The 19677-nt window shown below is 44.1% G+C and overlaps 1 protein-coding gene and 1 pseudogene across 1 annotated transcript in view; one reads left to right on the plus strand and one right to left on the minus strand.

Moving 5' to 3' along the window:
- LOC125137532 (RE1-silencing transcription factor-like) overlaps nucleotides 1–19677 on the plus strand; it is a 162374-nt gene that overhangs the window by 33690 nt on the left and 109007 nt on the right. The gene's annotated exons all lie outside the window — the stretch shown is intronic.
- LOC125137535 (nitric oxide-associated protein 1-like) lies at nucleotides 143–1442 on the minus strand (annotated as a pseudogene).

Below are 19677 nucleotides of genomic sequence, written 5' to 3' on the forward strand. Positions count from 1 at the left end.
CGAATCTAACTAGCATCCACGAGAACAGGTTCAATCCCTGGCGTTGCTCAGTGGGTTAAGGAATAGGTGTTGCCGAAAGCTGTGGTGTAGACGCGGCTCAGATCTGGCATTGCTGTGGCTACCAGCTACAGCTCCGATTCAACCCCTCGCCTAGTAACTTCCATATACTGCGGGTGCGGCCCTAAAAAAGAGACGGAATTTATATTCTACAATGAAAAATCTGCTAAACCAGCACATTACAAGACAATTAAACAAACAAAAAAACCCTCAAAAAATGCTGGGACATGCTGAAGAAAATGGACTTGCCAGCGTTGGTGGCATCAACCAGGTAGACGTCGCCGCGGTAGCGCCAGGAGCGCTGGAGCGCGGAGATAACTTTTTGACTCCGTAGCCAAGTCTTGGCGCTGATGAGCCGCACGTCCCTAAGCACCGCATGGGACCTGGCCGAGTGGTTCGCCTTATCCGCCCGGTCCCGCGGCTGCTTCCGGCCGGGGTGTTGGGACCTCCGGGAGCCAAGAGGCAGGAGACCGACGCGGGGGCAATCGTCCCACAGCCGCTCCCGGATGCGCTGCCGGTATCCGGGGGCGTCCTGGGGCAGCAGGTCCACCTTGTTCCCCAGCACGATCAGCGGTTGGGGCCCAAGAGCGCGGGCACGTTGGGCAGCAGGGCGTCGGGCAGATCAAGCAGGTCCACCTTGTACAGCACCAGCGCGGACTCCAGCCGCCGCAGCGCGGCGCTCACCAGCTCGCGGCTCATCTGCAAGCGCAGGGCGCGCCGGTGGTGCACCAGCAGACAGCAGCGCTGGCACACTGTCCGCGCCAGCCCGCCCTTCGCCTGCGCCGCCGCATGGAGGAACTTCTCGCTGGGCAGGTAGCCGGGCACGCCGGGGTCCTGGCGGTACAGCTCCGCCCCGCATCCCGAACAGTTCAGGCCGCTGGGTGCCACCGTCGGGTCCGGGTGCCCCACGACCGGCTGCGCCCGCTGCACCCTCCGAGCGACCCGGAGCTTCTGCTGGAGCCGCTCCTCCCGCCGCTGCTGCATCTGTCGCTCATTCTCTTCTGGCCGCTGCTGCACCTCTCGTAGCTGGTCTTGGAGGGTCGGTGCGGGCTCCGGCTCCGGGATGTACTTGGGGAACAGAAAACTCTCCTCTCTTCGCTGACCCCAGTCTCAGTCTGGCACGGAGGACGCCCACGGCCCAGGCCCCACGAGTGCTGGGATGAGAGGCTGACCACTCATCTCCTATCCAGGAGCGCGTCCCGGAGCCAGAGGCGCGCGGCCGTGGGAGAGGCTCCCTGAATGAGGCCACACAGCAGCCTAGGAGCAAGGGTGGCACTGCGCGCGCACTGCGGCCCCAGCTGCGCAGTAAACGAGAAAAAGCCTGGGACGACCAGAGAGCTGTCATTGGTCAGCGTCGCCCTTCGGCTCCTCCTCCCTGGTCTCATCTCGTGAGATCTCGCGATGAAGCCTCTGATGCCCGAGAACCCACCTAAAGCGGAGCTAAAGGCTTGGTAGGTGCGGGCTCCGCTGGGTTGGCCAGGTTGGGCAGCCAGTGAAGCTTTGTCTACTTCCGGGCTTCTTCAGCGCGCTGCCGCTGGTACTGTCTGCAGCTCGGAAATCTCATTTCTTCCTGTTTTTTGGCTATGTAACTGGCAAATATATAACACCTAAGGCCGTAAAATTATGACCACAAAGCCTTTTGTGATACATCCACTTGGGTTTTTTTCAGGTGTCATTATTAGTGGAATATTAAAAAAAACTTTGTCTGGTTCCAAGACTGAGCGTAGCCGTGGTCCTGTCTACTGACCATAGAAGTCTGAATCCACGATTTGCGCATGTGCAATTCTGGACATTAGCAAATGCTTCACTCTTGGCGCAGGCGCACACAGTATGCGGCAGCCTCTTGGGCAGTGCAGGCCTGGGACGCAGGCGCCGACCTTACGCGCCGTCCCCGTGGGCGGTGCTGGCTTGGGGCGCAAGCGCAGACCTTACTAGGCGCCCCCATGGGCGGTGCTGGCGTGGTACTCTAGCGCAGATCTTACGGGGAGTCTTCGTGGGCGGTGCTGGCGTGAGGTACCGGACGTTCTGGGAGCCCCAGACTGGGTTCATTTGTGTGGTGCTCAGGTCGTCGGTGGTCTTTTCTCCCTGTGCTTTTTTGGGTTCGCGTCTTGTGACCCACTTGTGGGTTTGTGTGACGCAGACGAGGGTAGGTGGCCCCTCAGAAACACCGCGGCGACCCGCGCAAGGGGGAAACGTGGGAGCCGGGCGAGTCGAGGGTTTGTGACCTTCTCACCCGCCCGCCGCGCAGGGTCCCCAGGCGTTCCCCCCTCCGCCTTCCCCGGGCCGGGGACGAACCAGGGATTTGGAAGGTGGACCGGCGGGGAGCGCAGCATTTATGACGTTTGTTGTCTCCACTGGCTGCTTCTGGATGAGTAACACCTCCCCGTTTTGGAAGAGCGGCCCCCCATGCGACCGGTGTTTGGGGTTCATCTGAAGCAAAGAGCTCCTCGACTTCCCTTAAGGTCAGAGGTAGTGGATTTATTGAATAGTCGAATGTTTGAACGTCAGCTTGTGCCGGGCGATGTGCTAGGCTCTGCAAATACAGCCGGTGCAGAGAATACAGGGTGGGAGGGGGGATTGGGCTTGTTTGGCGTCCTTCACTTTGCTTTCCGCTTAAGTAAATTATCTTGAGAGATGACTTTTACATCTCCGTTTTCCACAAGGTGACACAGTTCTAGGAGGTGGTGTTTGCTTATTGAATAGGGCCAGTATCTTTTTTTTTTACATGTATAATTTTTTACATGTAGAATTCCATATTTTCATTATGTTTTTTATTTATTTTTTTTTTGGCTTTTGTCTTTTTAGGGCCACACCCGCGACACATGGAGGTTCTCAGGCTGGGGGTCTAATCAGAGCTACAGCCGCCAGCCTGTGCCGCAGCAACAGCAACGCCAGATCCAAGCTGTGTCTTCGACCTACATACACCACGGCATCGCCGGATCCTTAACCCGCTGTTGGAGACCAGGGATCGAACCCTCAACCTCATGGTTCCTAGTTAGATTCGTTTCCACTGTGCCAGGAGGGGAACTCCTACCTTAACTTTTGAGTTAAGCTCTAAAGTATATTCTTATGGCTCACAGGCTAGAAAATTTAAAAATGCAAACTGTAAGGTCTTACTCTTGTCCACCATCTCTCTGTCTGCCGTGAGCCCTTTCCACTTAGATTCTTAGCTGTCCATATACTTTCCTTATGCTTAGACAAATCGCCATGGTGTTCTACCCCACCCCGGGCCAAATGGCACTGCTATGTAACTGTTGCCTGTGGGATCTGTTTCCAGGTGGTGAAAGTGCCGGGTTCTAACCACTCTTCTACACGTTTATTTTTTGCTTTATACATCTACATCCAGGAGGTTTTCCTACCAGTAGGCAGAGAGCATCCTACTTTTTCTGCAGCTGCCTAGTTTGTGTGGATATACCATAACTTCATTTGTGTCTCGATGGATAGGTGGGTTATTTCCAGTCTTTTTCTGCTTCAAACAATGTTCTAATGAGTAACCCTGTACATGGCACTTTGTCCAGTACGAGTGTATCTGTAGGATAAATTTTTAGGTATAGGATTGTTAGATCAGATGATGTGCACATTATACAAAATACTGATACGTTGCTGAATGGTGCCAAGTGACCACCTTGGTGATTGTGCTGATTTATATTCTCATTAACGATGTATAATAATTGTGTGGGAAAGGCTAATGTTATTGTGGTTATCAGCCTGCTCCAGCATGGAGTCTCCTGTGTCCTTTGATATCAGATAAGCCCTCCTCAGTACCTTCTTTCAGCTGGCTTTTTTTATGAGGAATATTAGATCTTTTTGTCCAGAAGAAAACAAGCTGAATGTTTTATTATTTGCTTTTTCCTCCAGTATTTTCAGAAAATGAGTGACTTCTAAGTGGATAAATCAGAAGGACGTTTTTCAAAGCTTATTTCAACCCTCTGGTCATCAACATAGTTGATGCCTTGACTGTGGACACTAACGCTTTTCATCTGCTCCATCACTCTCCCTTAATTCTTCCTGCCTGTGTGAATTCCTGCTCATTCTGGTCTGCTGTTGAAGTTACCCCTGGGAGATTTCGTCCATTTTCCGTGGCTTCAGTTACCATCTGTAGGTGGGAAACTTCAGGGTACAGTTAGCCTTCTATCTCTGGGTTCTGCACTTGGAGAGTCAACTAGCCTCAGGTGGAGGGTATTTGGGGAAAAAAATTACGGAAAGTTCCAGAAGGAAAACTTGAATTTGCCTTTTACTGACAACTGTTTAAGGACGTGCCTTGTTTTATTTCACTCCTCTTGATGTGTTTCATGATATTGCATTTTATGCAAATTTAGGTTTATGGCAAACTTGCACTAAGTCTGTTGATGCCATTTTTTAAACAGCATTTGTTCACTTGATGTCTCTGTCACATTTTGGTAATTCTCACAATATTTCGAACTTTTAAAAATTATATTTGTTATGGTGATCTGTGATCAGGGATCTTTGATTTTACTACTATGAGTCACCAAAGGCTTATATGACAGTATTTTTAGCAAAACGTTTTTTATTTGAGGTGTGTATCTTGGTTTTTGTCTGTATGTTTCTTTTTTAGGGCCACACCTGTGGCATTTGGAGGTTCCCAGGCTAGGGATCGAGTTGGAGCTGCAGCTGCCGGCCTATACCACAGCCACAGTAACTCGGGATCTAAGCCATGTTTGTGACATACACCATAGCTCACGGCAGTGCTGGATCCCTGAGCCACTGAACAAGGCCAGGGATTGAAACTGCAACCTCGTAGTCTAGTTGGATTCGTTTCCACTGTGCCACAGTGGGAACTCTATGTATACCTTGTTTTTTAGACGTAATGGTGCTGTGCACTTAATAGACTACAGTGTAGTGTAAACATAAATTCTTTTTTTTTGTCTTTTTGCCATTTCTTGGGCCACTCCTGCAGCATATGGAGGTTCCCAGGCTAGGGGCCTAATTGGAGCTGTAGCCACCAGCTTCCGCCAGAGCCACAGCAACTTGGGATCCAAGCCACGTCTGCCACCTACACCACAGCTCATGGCAACGCCGGATCCTTAACCTACTGAGCAAGGCCAGGGATCGAACTCGGAACCTCATGGTTCCTAGTCGGATTCGTTAACCACTGTGCCACGACGGGAACTCCGTAAACATAATTCTTATATGCCCTGGGAAACCAAAAAATTCTTGTGACTCCCTTATTGGGGTGTGGAAATGAACCTGTAGCATCTCTGAGGTGTGCTCTTATAAAGCCTTTACATTGTCTTAGGGTCATAAGTAATCTGAGGGAGGATGCATGTAGGTCATATGGAGATACTCTGCTGGCTCACATAAAATAATGCAGGTTGAGCATCCTTGGGTTTTGATTTGCACTGGGGGTCCTGGGACCAACCCCCTGGGGATATTGAGGAGCAGCTGTACCTCCATTGCAGATGTCTTGTGTATCTAACTGCTGCTAGATAGCTTCACTTGGACATCTTCCAGGCCTCTCATACGTGTCACTGTGCAAACAGCTTTCTATTTTCCTTACCCATCCCCCTTCCAAACTTGCCTCCTCATTTGTTCTCCATTTCAGTGAATGTTATGACCCTCTTGTGTTGTTGAAGCTAGAAGCCTGGGCATCATTTTTGATTCCTCTCTCTGCCCCTGTATTAATGAGTCACCACACTCAGAGGGTTCTGTCTCTTAAATATGTCAAATCTGTTCACTTCCCCCTCCTCTCTGCCACAATTCTAGTTCATGCCTCCACCACCTCTTTTGCACATTACTCCCCCAGACTCTTAACTGGGTTGTATGCTCTCAGTTTTTCTTGCTTCTCCAATCCACTGCCCACACTGGGGCAATAGGGTTCTTTCAGGAACGAACATCTGATATGGCTCCACTTTGTGAAAAACTTAGTCTGGCTCCTCAAAGCTTTATTGGTGAGCACCAATCTCTGACTAGTCCAACTTCTCACTCTGTGCTTTGACTACAGTTGGCCTTCTTTTATTCCTCTGTGTCTCACACACACACACACACCCCACCTTTCTGCAGCCGCACCTGTGGCATACGGAGGTTCCCAGGCTAGGGGTTGGATCAGAGCTGCAGCTGCTGGTCTATACCACAGCCACAGCAACACCAGATCCGTAGCCCACTGAGCAGGGGCAGGGATTGAACCTGCATTCTCATGGACGCTGTGTCAGGTTCTTAACCTGCCAAGCCACAACAGGAACTCCAGTTCCATCTTTCATTGTGGAGTCTTTTGCACAAGTTGAGGTTGGTTTGCTTTTTTTTTTTTTTCCTCTTTGGAATACTTCTCTCTCTGCCCCTCCCACACTCTTTTTTCTGGTTTACCTTTTTATTTACGCATGAGGTTTCTGCTTAACTCAGCTTTTGGGAAGGCTTCTCCATCTTCTCACGTCCTAGTTAGGACTGTCCATATCTCCTTGTTCTTCCTCTCATCTTCGCTGAAGATGGTGTCTCCAATGCCTGGGATGTAGGAAGCAGTCACAGTCATTTCCAGTGAGTGGATGAGTAAGTGTCCACAGATTCACTTTCCTTCACATGGCTTTAACACTAGTGTCCCTAATACCCCGTCTTCAGTCTTCCTTCTCTGTGTAAACTCTCTGTATTCCTCCAACTACACGATGACTCTGAGCTCTGTAATTTAAACTCCTGATTTGAGCTTCATATTTATATGCAGTTTCCTATGGCCAGTTTTTAAAGGTATGAGTGATTTTCCAGTCTAACTAAAACTGACTTTCTCATCACCTCTCCTTTTCCATCTTCTTGTGTGTGACTATGGTATCAACCTTTGTCATCACAGCTAGAAACCTCAGGGAGTTCCTATTGTGGCCCCGCAGAAAAGAATTTGATTAGTATTCATGAGGACACAGGTTCAATCCCTGGCCTTGCTCAGTGGGTTAAGGATCTGGTGTTGCTGTGAGCTGTGGTGTAGGTCGCAGATGGAGCTAGGATCTGGCGTGGCTGTGGTGTAGACCGGCCACTAAAGCTCTGATTTGACCCCTAGCCTGGGAAGCTCCACTTGCTGTGTGTGGCCTTAAAAAGACCAAAAAAAAGAAGCCACTTGAAATAACTTGGTCTTATTCCTGCCCCACCATGCAGAGATCAGTAATTCTAGTCCATTCAAGAAGCATTTATTAAGTAATTTATTTTGCATATATATCAAATTTTGAATCAAAAGTTTTTATGTTTCACAGCCTGTAAATATACGTCAAAATAGAAATTCAAAAATGCAATTTATTCTCTTACACAAGGAGACGAGACTAATGTCAGGACCAGCACACACTGATTTTTCAAGTGCCCTGTTGTTTACATTACCATTGCTGCATAACCGCCCCAAAACTTGACTGCTTAAAAATTAATATAATATGTTCATGGATTAGATGGGCCAAGAATTTGGACAGAGCAGAGCAGGAGTGATTTGTCTGTTGCTTGATGTCAGTGGTTGAAATGGGAAGACACACAACTTCATGTTGATGGCTGGGGGAACCTGTCGAGTTTACTCAGGTGTGTGGCCTCCAGCCTTGGAAGGACTCAAGGACCAGATTGCTGACTGGAGTGGCTGTATGTGCTCTCTCTGTGGGGTTTGGGTTTCCTCACAAGTGCACAAGCCTTAGGGTAGTAGAAGTTCTTGAAGGCAGCTTCAGACTCCAGAAGCAAATGTTTCAGCAAACAAGGTGCAACTCCATTGCCTTTCCTGACCTCGCCTGTAAAGCCACCCAGATTCAAGGGGAGGAAACACAGACCCTTATATCTTGGTAGTAGGAGTGTCAGGGCCACACTGTGTGTGTGTGTGTGTGTGTGTGTGTGTGTGTGTGTGTGTGTGTGTGTGTGTGTGTGTGGCTGCAGCATGCAAAAGTTCCCAGGCCAGGGATCAAACCCATGCCACAACAGCAACCCAAGCCCCAGCACTGACAATGTCAGATCCCTAACCCTCTGAGCCACCAGGGAACTCTAAGATCACACTTTTATTATAATAGAACATTTGAAAGATACAGTTGCAGCCGTCTTTGGAAAATACAGCCTGTCATCCCTATCGATGTATAAATTGTTATTCCAGTAGACATCCCACTTTAAGGAATTGCCTAGCTATCAGAATCCTTTGCTGACTCAACCCTCTTATCCAGATGTCTCCGAGGAGCCTGTTGATCAAAGGACTATGAGCTTGCTCCTAGTTATCATTAGAGTTAGGTATTGATGAGAAATACATGGACTTTCTGGAGAAGATGGAACAGTTGAAATTGACAAAACTTACACGGAACCTTTGTCATGAGGCCTCTGCATATCGAGAGAATAGCTGTGTGGCATAGACGTACATATACATAGACCTATGAGTGTTATTGCATTACAATTCAAGGTATGTAATTGAAATTTTAGAGAAGTGGAATAACAGATTTTTTTTTTAATTTAGCAGAGAGTGATATGTTTCTGCTACTTCATATCATAGGAGCAAGATGTTAAACTGGTAGCATTTTACTGCAAGTGAGTTTACTTTGGATTTTTGCAGGTAATACAGTATGAGGAGGACGAAATTCCACAGATGTGTGGCAAGAGGCATGTTGGATTGTAATGTAACTTTTTAGACCAAACTGAATATGCCTTTTTTTTTTCTTTTTTTGTCTTTTTAGGGCCACACCCGTAGCAATGGAGGTTCCCAGGCTAGGGGTTGAATTGGAGCTATAGCTGCCGGCCTACACCACAGCACACAGCAACACCACATCCTTAACCCACTGAGTGAGGCCAGGGATTGAACCCGAAACCTCATGGTTCCTAGTCAGATTCATTTCTGCTTCACCGCAATAGGAACTCCTGAATAAGCTTTAAAAGGTACTATAAAAGGCACTATAACCTATACAAGGTTTCCTACTTATTCTATTCTTGAAAATTCAATGTTTTAGGAGTTCCCGTTGTGCCTCGTTGGGTTAAGAACCCAGCTAGCATCCATGAGGATGTGGATTCGACCTCTGGCCTCGCTCAGTGGGTTACGGATTTGGTGTTACTGCAAGGTGTGGTGTAGGTTGAAGATGTGGCTCAGATCCTGCATTGCTGTGGCTGTGTGTAGGCCAGCAGCTGTAGCTCTGATTCCACCCCTAGCCTGGGAAACTCTATATGTGGCAGCTGCGGCCCAAAAAAGAAAATTAGATATTTTATATAATTATGCTACATGAGAGCTGTTTTCTCATCTTTATTTATTTATTTAAATATTTAACTTTAGCTTTTGAAGTATTTCAGACCCATGCAAAAGTTACAAAGAACTCGGAGTTCCTGTTGTATCTCAGTGGTTAACGAATCTGACTAAGAACCATGGGGTTGCAGGTTCGATCCCTGGCCTCGCTCAGTGGGTTAAGGATCTGGCATTGCTGTGAGCTGTGTGTGGTGTAGATCGCAGACGCAGCTCGGATCTGGCGTTGCTGTGGCTGTGGTGTAGGCTGGTGGCTACGGCTCTGATTCAACCTCTAGCCTGGGAACCTCCATATGCTGTGGGTGCGGCCCTAGAAAACACAAAAAGACCAAAAAAAAAAAAAGAGTTACAAAGAATTCGTGTGTGTGTGTGTGTATCTCTTTTAACCATGGTCTACATTTTTCTTTGTTTTTTCCTTTCTCTTTCAGTATTTTTTTCTGAAATATTTCAGAGTAAGTTGCTTACATAAGAACATTTATACATAAACATAAGTCATTAAAATCAGGACATTAATATAAAGTGATCTTATTTAAATATAGAGGCCCTATCCAGATTCTGCCAGTTGTCCTACTAATGTTGTTTATAGCAAATTTTTTAAAAAGTTTTTGATCCTGGATCCAACATAAGATCACATATTACACTTAGTTTTCATGATGTATTATTTTATCTCCCAGAATCTGCAGCAGTTACTCAGTTGGTTTTTTTTCCTTTGTTTTCTTGCTTTTGTTCTTTTAGGGCTGTACCAGGGGCATATGGTAGTTCCCAGGCTAGGGGTCAAGTTGGAATTAATAGGACTTAATTAAACTTGAAAGTTTCTGCACAACAAAGGAAACCCTAAACAAAATGAAAAGACAACCCATAGAGTGGAAGAAAATATTTGCAAATGAATTGACTGACAAAATTTATAAACACCTTCCTACAGCTCAATACCAAAAAAGCAAACAACCCCATCAAAAAATGGGCAGGAGATCTAAACAGACAATTCTCCAGAAACATACAGATGGCCAAAAAACACATGAAAAGATGTTCAGCATCACAACTTATTAGAGAAATGCTAATCAAAACCACTATGAGGTACCACCTTACACCAGCCAGAATGGCCATCATTAAAAAGGCTACAAACAGAAGTTCCCATCATGGCTCAGTGGTTAATGAATCCGAGTGGTTAATGAATCCGACTAGGAACCATGAGGTTGAGGGTTCCATCCCTAGCCTCACTCAGTGGGTTGGGGGTCTGGTGTAGCCGTGAGCTGTGGTGTAGGTTGCAGAAGCAGTTCGAATCTGGCATTGCTGTGGCTCTGGTGTAGGCTGGCAGCTACAGCTCTGATTAGACCCCTAGCCTGGGAACCTCCATATACCACGGGTGCAGCCCTGAAAAAAACAACAAAAAAATCTATAAACAGGTGCTGGAGAGGGTGTGGAGAAAAAGGAACCCTATTACACTGTTGGTGGGATGGTAAATTGGTGTAACCACTGTGGAAAACAATATGGAGATTCCTCAGAAAACTAAAAATAGAACTACCATTTGATCCAGCAGTCCCACTCCCGGGCATCTATCCAGAGAAAACCACGACTCCGCAAAGGCACATGCACTCCATTGCGCATTGCAGCACTATTTTCAATAGCCAAGACATGGAAACAGCCTAAATGTCCATCAACAGAGGAGTGGATCAAGAAGATGTGGTACATATACACAATGGAATATTACTCAGCCATTAAAAGGAACAAAATACCAGCATTTTTAGCAACATGGATGGACCTAGAAATTACGCTAAGTGAATTCAGTCAGACAATGAGACACCAACCTCAAATGCTTTCACTCACTAAAAAAAGGACACAATGAACTTCTTGACAGAACAGATACCGACTCTCAGACTTTGAAAAACATGGTTTACGAATGAGACAGGTTGGGGGGTCGGGGGATGCACTGACAGTTTGGGATGGAAATGCTGTAAAATTTGGTTTTGGTGATTGTTGTACACCTATAAAATTAAGTAATTTTTAAAAATAAAATGCTTAAAATTTTTGTCTTTTTAGGGCTGCACCCACAGCACATGAATTTCCCATGCTAAGGGTCCAGTTGGAGCTACAGCTGCTGGCCTACGCCACAGCCACAGCAACACAAGATCCGAGCCGTGTCTGCGACCTATACCACGGCTCATGGCAACACTAGATCATTAAGCCACTGAGCGAGGCCAGGGGTCAAATCCCCATCCTCATGATTACTAGTCCAGTTTGTTACCCACTGAGCCAGGATGGGAACTCCTGCACTACTAATTCTGATCTCTCACATTGGCTTCATTTGTTATCATTAGTCACTTGCTGAATATTCTCACGTCAGTGAATTATTCTCATCTTACCTTTAACATATTCAGAATAGAATGAATTTAACCTAAAATTTAAATTCTTATACATTCCATATTTTAGTCATTGATATCATCATCCTCCTCCTTGTTCAAGTTAGAGTTCTTATTTTTATCTTTTTAAAAGTCCTTTTAAAAATTACATGTTTCAGGAGTTCCTGTCATGGCACAGTGTAAACATCTGACTAGAGTCCATGAGGATGCAGGTCTGATCCCTGCCCTCGCTCAGTGGATTAAGGATCTGGTGTTGCCGTGAGCTGTGGTGTAGGTCACTAGCTCGGATCTGGCGTTGCTGTGTCTGTGGTATAGGCCAGTGGCTACAGCTCCAATTTGACCCCTAGCCTGGGAACCTCCATATGCTGTGGGTGCGGCCCTGAAAAGAAGACCAAAAAAATGACATGTTTCAGGAATACAGCATTATAGTTCAGCATCTCTATACACGACAGAGTGGTCACCATCACAGGCCAGTTACCATCCATCACCATACAGTTGACCCCTCACCCACTGGGCATCTCTTCCAGCCCCCATCCTGTCTGGTGACCACTGCTGTCTTTTCTATATCGGTGAGTGTTTCTGTTCTTTTGTCAGTTGATTTGGGTTTGGGGTTTGACTTTTTAGATTCCGTGTATGAGTGAAATCATAGAGTATCTGTCTTTTGCCATCTGACTTATTTCACTTCGCATAATAATCTGAAAGTCCATTGATGCTGTCATTTTTATTTTATCTTATTCTATTTGTTTTTTTCTCCTATTTTATTTTATGCTATTCTATTCTCTTTTATGTTTTCTGCTGCTGTGTGCAGTGGCTTGATGTGGGATCTCAGTTCCCAGACCAGAGATGGAACCCAGACTGCAGTAGTGATAGCCCTTAGTACTAACTGGGCCTCCAGGAACCCCCTTGTCATATTTATTTTTATTTTTGACTCTGCATTTTCTTGAATTGACTTTCATGGGTCTTGTTTTATTTTGCAGCAAATAGACATTTTTGCTGTGGGCTAAGCTGTTTAGTCAGCCAGGGATAGAAGTATTCACTTTCTGTGGAATAGTGACTAGGATTTTCTGTATGTTTAATTGAAGAGTTAGGTTTACTTTTTCTGTGCTGTATTGGTTAGAGTATAGTTCTAGTTGTCTGAATGTTTCTTTGTTTTCTGATAACTCAGTACTTCTGACCTGAACAAAGGAGAGGGCACATGAAACTGCTATATAGATCATTAATGCAGAACCATTTTAACAGCTTCCTATAAACTCAGCGTATGATATGTGTATAGTCTTTATTGTGATACATTTACTCGTTTGTGTGTGTTTGTTTTGACCACATCTACGGCATGCAGAAGTTCCCAGCCCAGGGACTGGACTGCACCACAGCTGTAACCAGAGCCACGGCAGTAACAACACCAGATCCTTGACCTGTTGAGCCACAAGGGAACTCCTATTAACTCTTTTTTTTTTTTGTCTTGCGTCTTAAAAAAGTGATGAAGTATAGAACTTGATGTCTGTGGAATATGGATATTGACTTTGGTGAGTCCCCATATTAGTAAAGTGGATTAATTTAGCCATTTTCTAGAGCTTCTTCTACTGAAAATGTTAATGTTGGTTTAAATGGAATCATCAAACTTTTATGAAAAAAAATTTATCCTTTTCATATATTTTTGTGTATTTTCATGTCATTTTAGCTAAGGTATTTGCTGAAATTTGAACAAGTTTACTGCTCCAAGCATACCCTTTGGGAAAGAGATGGAGCCACTTCACCAGTGATGCTGCATGAAGTCAGATTAAGAAAGCTCACATAAGAAAGAGCTATTCCAGCAGCAGACACTGAAATACAGTTTAGAAAGTGTGCTTATAACTAGTTTTATCGAGTGCCTTCCTATTAACTTGTGATCTGCTTTTATTTTTGAAGGTACTCTGCTCCACTCTGCTGATAGAACAGCACAGTCTTTGCAAAAGGCGAAGTACAGCTTCAGACACAGAATCAGAAAACTTTTATAGGAAAAACTTCAGTTATGTTGCTTTCAGTTTACTGCCTGTTAAATGGCTTAACAGATCATGATCTTTGTGAATTAAATGAATGCCCCTTGGATCCTGGTGGCTACTTCATTATTAATGGATCAGAAGGTATAATAGCATTATTATTTTTTTAATTACAAAATTAAATAATTAAGATTTAAATTGTGAAAGTTAAAAATAAAAAGTAAGGGAGTTCCCATTGTGGCTCAGTGGTTAGCGAATCCAACTAAGAACCATGGGTTCGATCCTGGCCTTGCTCAGTGGGTTAAGGATCTGGCATTGCCATGAGCTGTGGTGTAGGTCAAAGATGCAACTTGGATCCTGCGTTGCCATGGCTGTGGCGTAGGCCAGCAGCCACAGCTCCGAATGGACCCCTAGCCTGGGAACCTCCATATGCCACGGGTACGGCCGTAGAAAAGACAAAAAGAAAAAGTTTAAAAAAATATTAAGCTTCTATGCAGGATAATCTGAAAGTGGCGGTTGAATTATTTAGGGGGTGACAACTGAATTTATGTAGACCAAAATTTTATTTAACTGTGTATAATATGCACTAGAAATTTGGTCCGTTCTTTGAACTTGTATGTTTCTATGGAGCATTTTTGCAAAACGGAGTTTGTAAAGTTTGAAAATCGATGTTTCATGGAGTTCTCTTGTGGCGCGGTGGGTTAAGGATCCAGCGCTGTCACTGCATTGGTTTCGGTCGCTACTGTGGCATGGGTTCAGATTCGATCCTTGGCCTGGGAACTTCCAAATGCTGCATGCACACTATATGATGAGACTAAGAAGCAAATTTCACTCTTTCTACTTCAGCGATTGTGGGTTTTAAGGTTATAACTTTTATTGTTTATATAGGTTCTGATTGCTCAAGAGAAAATGACAACAGACACAGTCTATGTGTTTGCCAAAAAGGACTCTAAATGCCTGCACAGGAGAGTATAGATCATGTCTGGAGAATTCTTCTCGACCCACCAGTACTATCTGGGTTAGCATGCTGGCCAGAGGAGGACAGGTAAGGGCTGTGGCATGATACTGTTTGGGTTTATTCCTTGTCTAGTTTTGTAAGTTACCAGACTGTGTGCTTAGTCAAAAAGTCTTTCTGGAGCATATTATCACTGTTGTATGGTAGGCATTTTATTATTTGTTTATTGCTGCGTAAAAAATTACTGTAGTAGCACCATTCCTCATGGCACAATTTCTGGGTGTGGCTTAGCTGGGTCCTCTGGTCAAGCACCTCTCATGATGCTGCAGAGGCTGCAGTCAGGGTGTTTGTCTGAGGGCTGATTTGCATGGTGGGCAGCCAGATCCAGTTCCTTGCTGCAGGGCTTCCTTCATGCAGTGGCTGACAGCAGGCAGCTGGCATGTCAGGGAGAGGGAGGGAGAGCCCTGGAACACACAGGCAAGATGGAAATCATTGACTTTGGTGTCTTCATCCTCAAAGCAGCAGCCTGTGGTCTTTGTGAGATGCAAGTCAGCATGTCCAGTTGATACTCAAGAGCTAACAGTGTAAGAGTGGGCAGGGCTCACCAGGCACTATCTCAGAAGCCACCTGTCCCAGGCATGTTGCTTACGGCAATGTAATCTAATAGCAGCTAGTGTTTTTCTATTTTTGTTTTTGTTTTTTTTTTGTCTTTTTGGGGCTGCCCCCACAATATATGGAGGTTCCCAGGCTAGGGGTTGCATCGGAGCTACAGCCGCCAGCCTAGCCATATCCACAGCAGCACCAGATCCGAGCCACATCTGTGACCTGCACCACAGCTCACAGCAATGCTGAATCCTTAACCCACTGAGCAAGGCCAGGGACTGAACCCATGTCCTCATGGATGCTAGTCAGGTTCATTACTGTTGAACCACGATGGGAACTTCTAACATTTCTTGACTATGTGCTGTGTGCAGGTTATGTTACTCAGATTGCTTGATTTAATCTTTACAACTATGTTAGAAATTTGTAATTATTTAATTCCATGTAAATTTTTTATTAAAAATTTAAAAATTAAAATATAAAAAATTTTAAAAATGTCATACATGCACATTAAAATAGTTTGAAAAGTACAGAAAAGAATACACTATAAAAAGTAGTCTTCCTTTGACCCCTAGCTCTCTTCCCTAGAGGTAGCTGTTCTTAATAATTTCTTAAGAGTCCATCCAGAAATAGTCTTAATGCAAAAAATACAAATGGGAGCATACCATATGTACTGTTGAAATGTTGCTGGTATCCTTTAAAAACGTATTTATTTATTTATTTATTTACTTATTTTTGTCTTTTGTCTTTTTTTGTTGTTGTTGTTGTTGTTGTTGTTGTTGCTATTTCTTGGGCCACTCCCGTGGCATATGGAGGTTCCCAGGCTAGGGGTTGAATCGGAGCTGTAGCCACCGGCCTTCGCCAGAGCCACAGCAACTCGGGATCCAAGCCAAGTCTGCAACCTACACTACAGCTCACGGCAACGCCGGATCGTTAACCCACTGAGCAAGGGCAGGGACCGAACCCGCAACCTCATGGTTCCTAGTCGGATTCGTTAACCACTGCGCCACGACGGGAACTCCTAAAAACATATTTAGATCAGCAGTTGATATATGTTGTATGTGTGTGTGTATATATATATATATATATATTTTTTTTTTCTTTTTTGCTGCACCTGTGGCATGTGGAAGTTTCCAGGCCAGGGATCCAACCCGGACCACAGTTGTGACCTGAGTCACAGCTGGGGCATTGCCAGATCCTTAACCCACTGTGCCACAGGGAAACTTCCATTTTGTTTTTGAGCTATGTTATTCTGTATATACATGTAGCGTACTTTGTTGTACCATTTCTCTTTTGCTGGACACTTAGGTTTCTAGTCTTGTACTCTTACAAACAGTTCTGCAGAGCCTAATATTTTATAAGTTTAATGAAGAAATCTTGAACATTAGAGTGCTTTAACTGACTGAAGTTAATTTCCACATAGAATAGGTGTTTTAAAGAATTTAAATGGTGGGAGTTCCCTCATGGTCTAATGGTTAGGATTCAGCATTTTCACTGCTGTGGCCCAGGTTTGGGAACTGAGATCCCATATCAAGCTGCTGTATGCCTTGGCCAGAAAAACAACAACAACAACAAAGAAAACACATTTAAAGTGGTTTTTACTGGTGAACAGGGGTGGAATGGGGCCCAAGTACAAGTGTTTGGAAAAGATCCCCAGTTGATTGTGACATGCGTTCTTTGTTGACAAGCATTGACCTCGATTGTAGGGGGCGGGGGGGGGTGGCAAAAATAGGGACACAGAATATTAGCTTATTGTGGCAGATGTTGGAAAAATGAATTGATTAGAGGTAGAGAAAGGAAAATCATCTAGATTTTGTGATAAATTTGATATAAGGTGAGAATGAGTTAATTAAAATTCTATAGTTCTAAAGTTCTAAATAAAATAAAGAACTTCTAAGAGTTACAGGGATGCCCACTCTCACCACTGCTATTCAACATAGTTTTGGAAGTCCTAGCCACAGCAATTAGACACACAAAAGAAATAAAAAGCATTCAAATAGGAAGAGAAGAGATAAAACTGTTACTGTATGTAGACGACATGATACTGTGCATAGAAAACCCTAAGGACTCAACCCAAAAACTACTTGAACTGATTAATAAATTCAGCAAAGTAGCAGGATATAAGATTAACATTCAGAAATCAGTTGCATTTCTGTATACCAACAATGAAATACTAGAAAAGGAATACAAAAATACGATACCTTTTAAAATTGCACCTCAAAAAATCAAATACCTCAGAATACACCTGACCAAGGAGGTAAAGGACTTATATGCTGAGAACTATAAAACTTTAATCAAAGAAATTAAAGAAGATGTAAGGAAATGGAAAGATATTCCATGTTCATGGATTGGAAAGATCAATATTGTAAAAATGGCCATACTACCCAAAGCAATCTACAGATTCAATGCAATCCCTTTCAAATTACCCATGACATTTTTTACAGAACTGGAACAAACAACCCAAAAATTTATATGGAACCACAAAAGACCCAGAATCGCCAATGCAATCCTGAGAAACAAAAGCCAAACAGAGGGCATAACTCTCCCAGACTTCAAGCAATATTACAAAGCCACAGTCATCAAAATACTGTGGTACTGGTATCAAAACAGACAGACCAATGGAACAGAATAGAGAACCCAGAAATAAACCCTGACACCTATGGTCAATTAATCTTTGACAAAGGAGGCAAGAGCATAATATGAGAAAAAGAAAGTTTATTCAGCAAGCATTGCTGGGAAACCTGGACAGCTGCATGCAAAGCAATGAAATTAGAACACACCCTCACACCATGCACAAAAATAAACTCAAAATTGCTGAAAGACTTAAATATAAGACAAGACACCATTAAACTCCTGGAAGAGAACATAGGCAAAACACTCTCTGACATCAACATCATGAATATTTTCTCAGGTCAGTCTCCCAAGGCAACAGAAATTAGAGCAAAAACAAACCAATGGGACCTAACCAAACTGACAAGCTTTTGCACAGCAAAGGAAACCAAAAAGAAAACAAAAAGACAACTTACAGAATGGGAGAAAATAGTTTCAAAGGATGCAGCTGACAAGGGCTTAATCTCTAGAATATACAACTCAACAGCAAAAAAGCCAATCACCCAATGGAAAAATGGGCAAAATACCTGAATAGACATTTCTCCAAGGAAGATATACAGATGGCCAACAAGCACATGAAGAAATGCTCAACATCCCTGATTATTAGAAATGCAAGTCAAAACTACCGTGAGATACCACCTCACACCAGTCGGAATGGCCATCATTCATAAGTCCACAAATAACAAGTGCTGGAGGGGTTGTGGAGAAAAGGGAACCCTCCTGCACTGTTGGTGGGAATGTAAGGTGGTACAGCCACTATGGAGAATAGTTTGGAGATACCTTAGAAATCTATACATAGAACTACCATATGACCCAGCAATCCCGCTCTTGGGCATATATCCGGACAAAAGTTTCCTTAAAAAAGACACATGCACCTGCATGGTCATTGCAGCACTATTCACAATAGCCAAGACATGGAAACAACCCAAATGTCCATCGACAGATGATTGGATTAGGAAGAGGTGGTATATATACACAGTGGAATACTACTCAGCCATAAAAAAGCACAACACAATGCCATTTGTAGCAACATGGATGGAACTAGAGACTCTCATACGGAGTGAAATAAGTCAGAAAGACAAAGAAAAATACCCTATGATATCACTTATATCTGGAATCTAATATACAGCACAAACAAACATTTCCACAGAAAAGAAAATCATAGACTTGGAGAATAGACTTGTGTCTGCCCCGGGTGAGAGGGAAGGAGTGGGAGGGATCGGGAGCATGGGGTTATCGGATGCAAACTATTGCCTTTGGAATGGATAAGCAATGAGATCTTGCTGAGTAGCATTAAGAACTATGTCTAGATACTTATATCACAACAGAACAAAGGAAAAAAAATGTATACAAGTAAGTGTAACTTGGTCCCAATGCTGTACAACGGAAAAAATAAATTAAAAAAAAAAAAAAAACTTCTAAGAATTGATTTTTTTTTTTTCCTTTTCTAGGGCTGCTCCTGTGGCATATGGAGGTTCCCAGACTAGGGGGTCCAATCAGAGCTGTAGACACCGGCCTACACCAGAGTCGAAGCAACGAGCAATCTGAGCCATGTCTGCACCTATATCACAGCTCACAGCAACGCCAGATCCTTAACCCACTGAGCAAGGCCAGGGATCGAACCCACAACCTCATGGTTCCTAGTCGGATTCGTTAACCACTGAGCCACGACAGGAACTCCAAGAATTGATTTCTAGTGATAACCTAGTGAGTTCATTTTTAGAAAAAAATTTTGAGTGGTACATGATGTGGCCATTCTTTTTTAATGTTGCACTTACTCTGAAAAAAATATTTTTGATGAAACAAATAACAGACTGGATGGAATAATCGATATATGAATTGAAAGAACGAACTTGAAATTGGAGATGTGAGGGTTGAGGGTATAAGAAGACAATCAAGACAAGGATTTGGGCATCATCTGTGAGAGACTGGTACCAACACCCTGAGATG

Source organism: Phacochoerus africanus, chromosome 10 (assembly GCF_016906955.1).
Source record: "Phacochoerus africanus isolate WHEZ1 chromosome 10, ROS_Pafr_v1, whole genome shotgun sequence".
Lineage (NCBI taxonomy): Eukaryota > Metazoa > Chordata > Mammalia > Artiodactyla > Suidae > Phacochoerus > Phacochoerus africanus.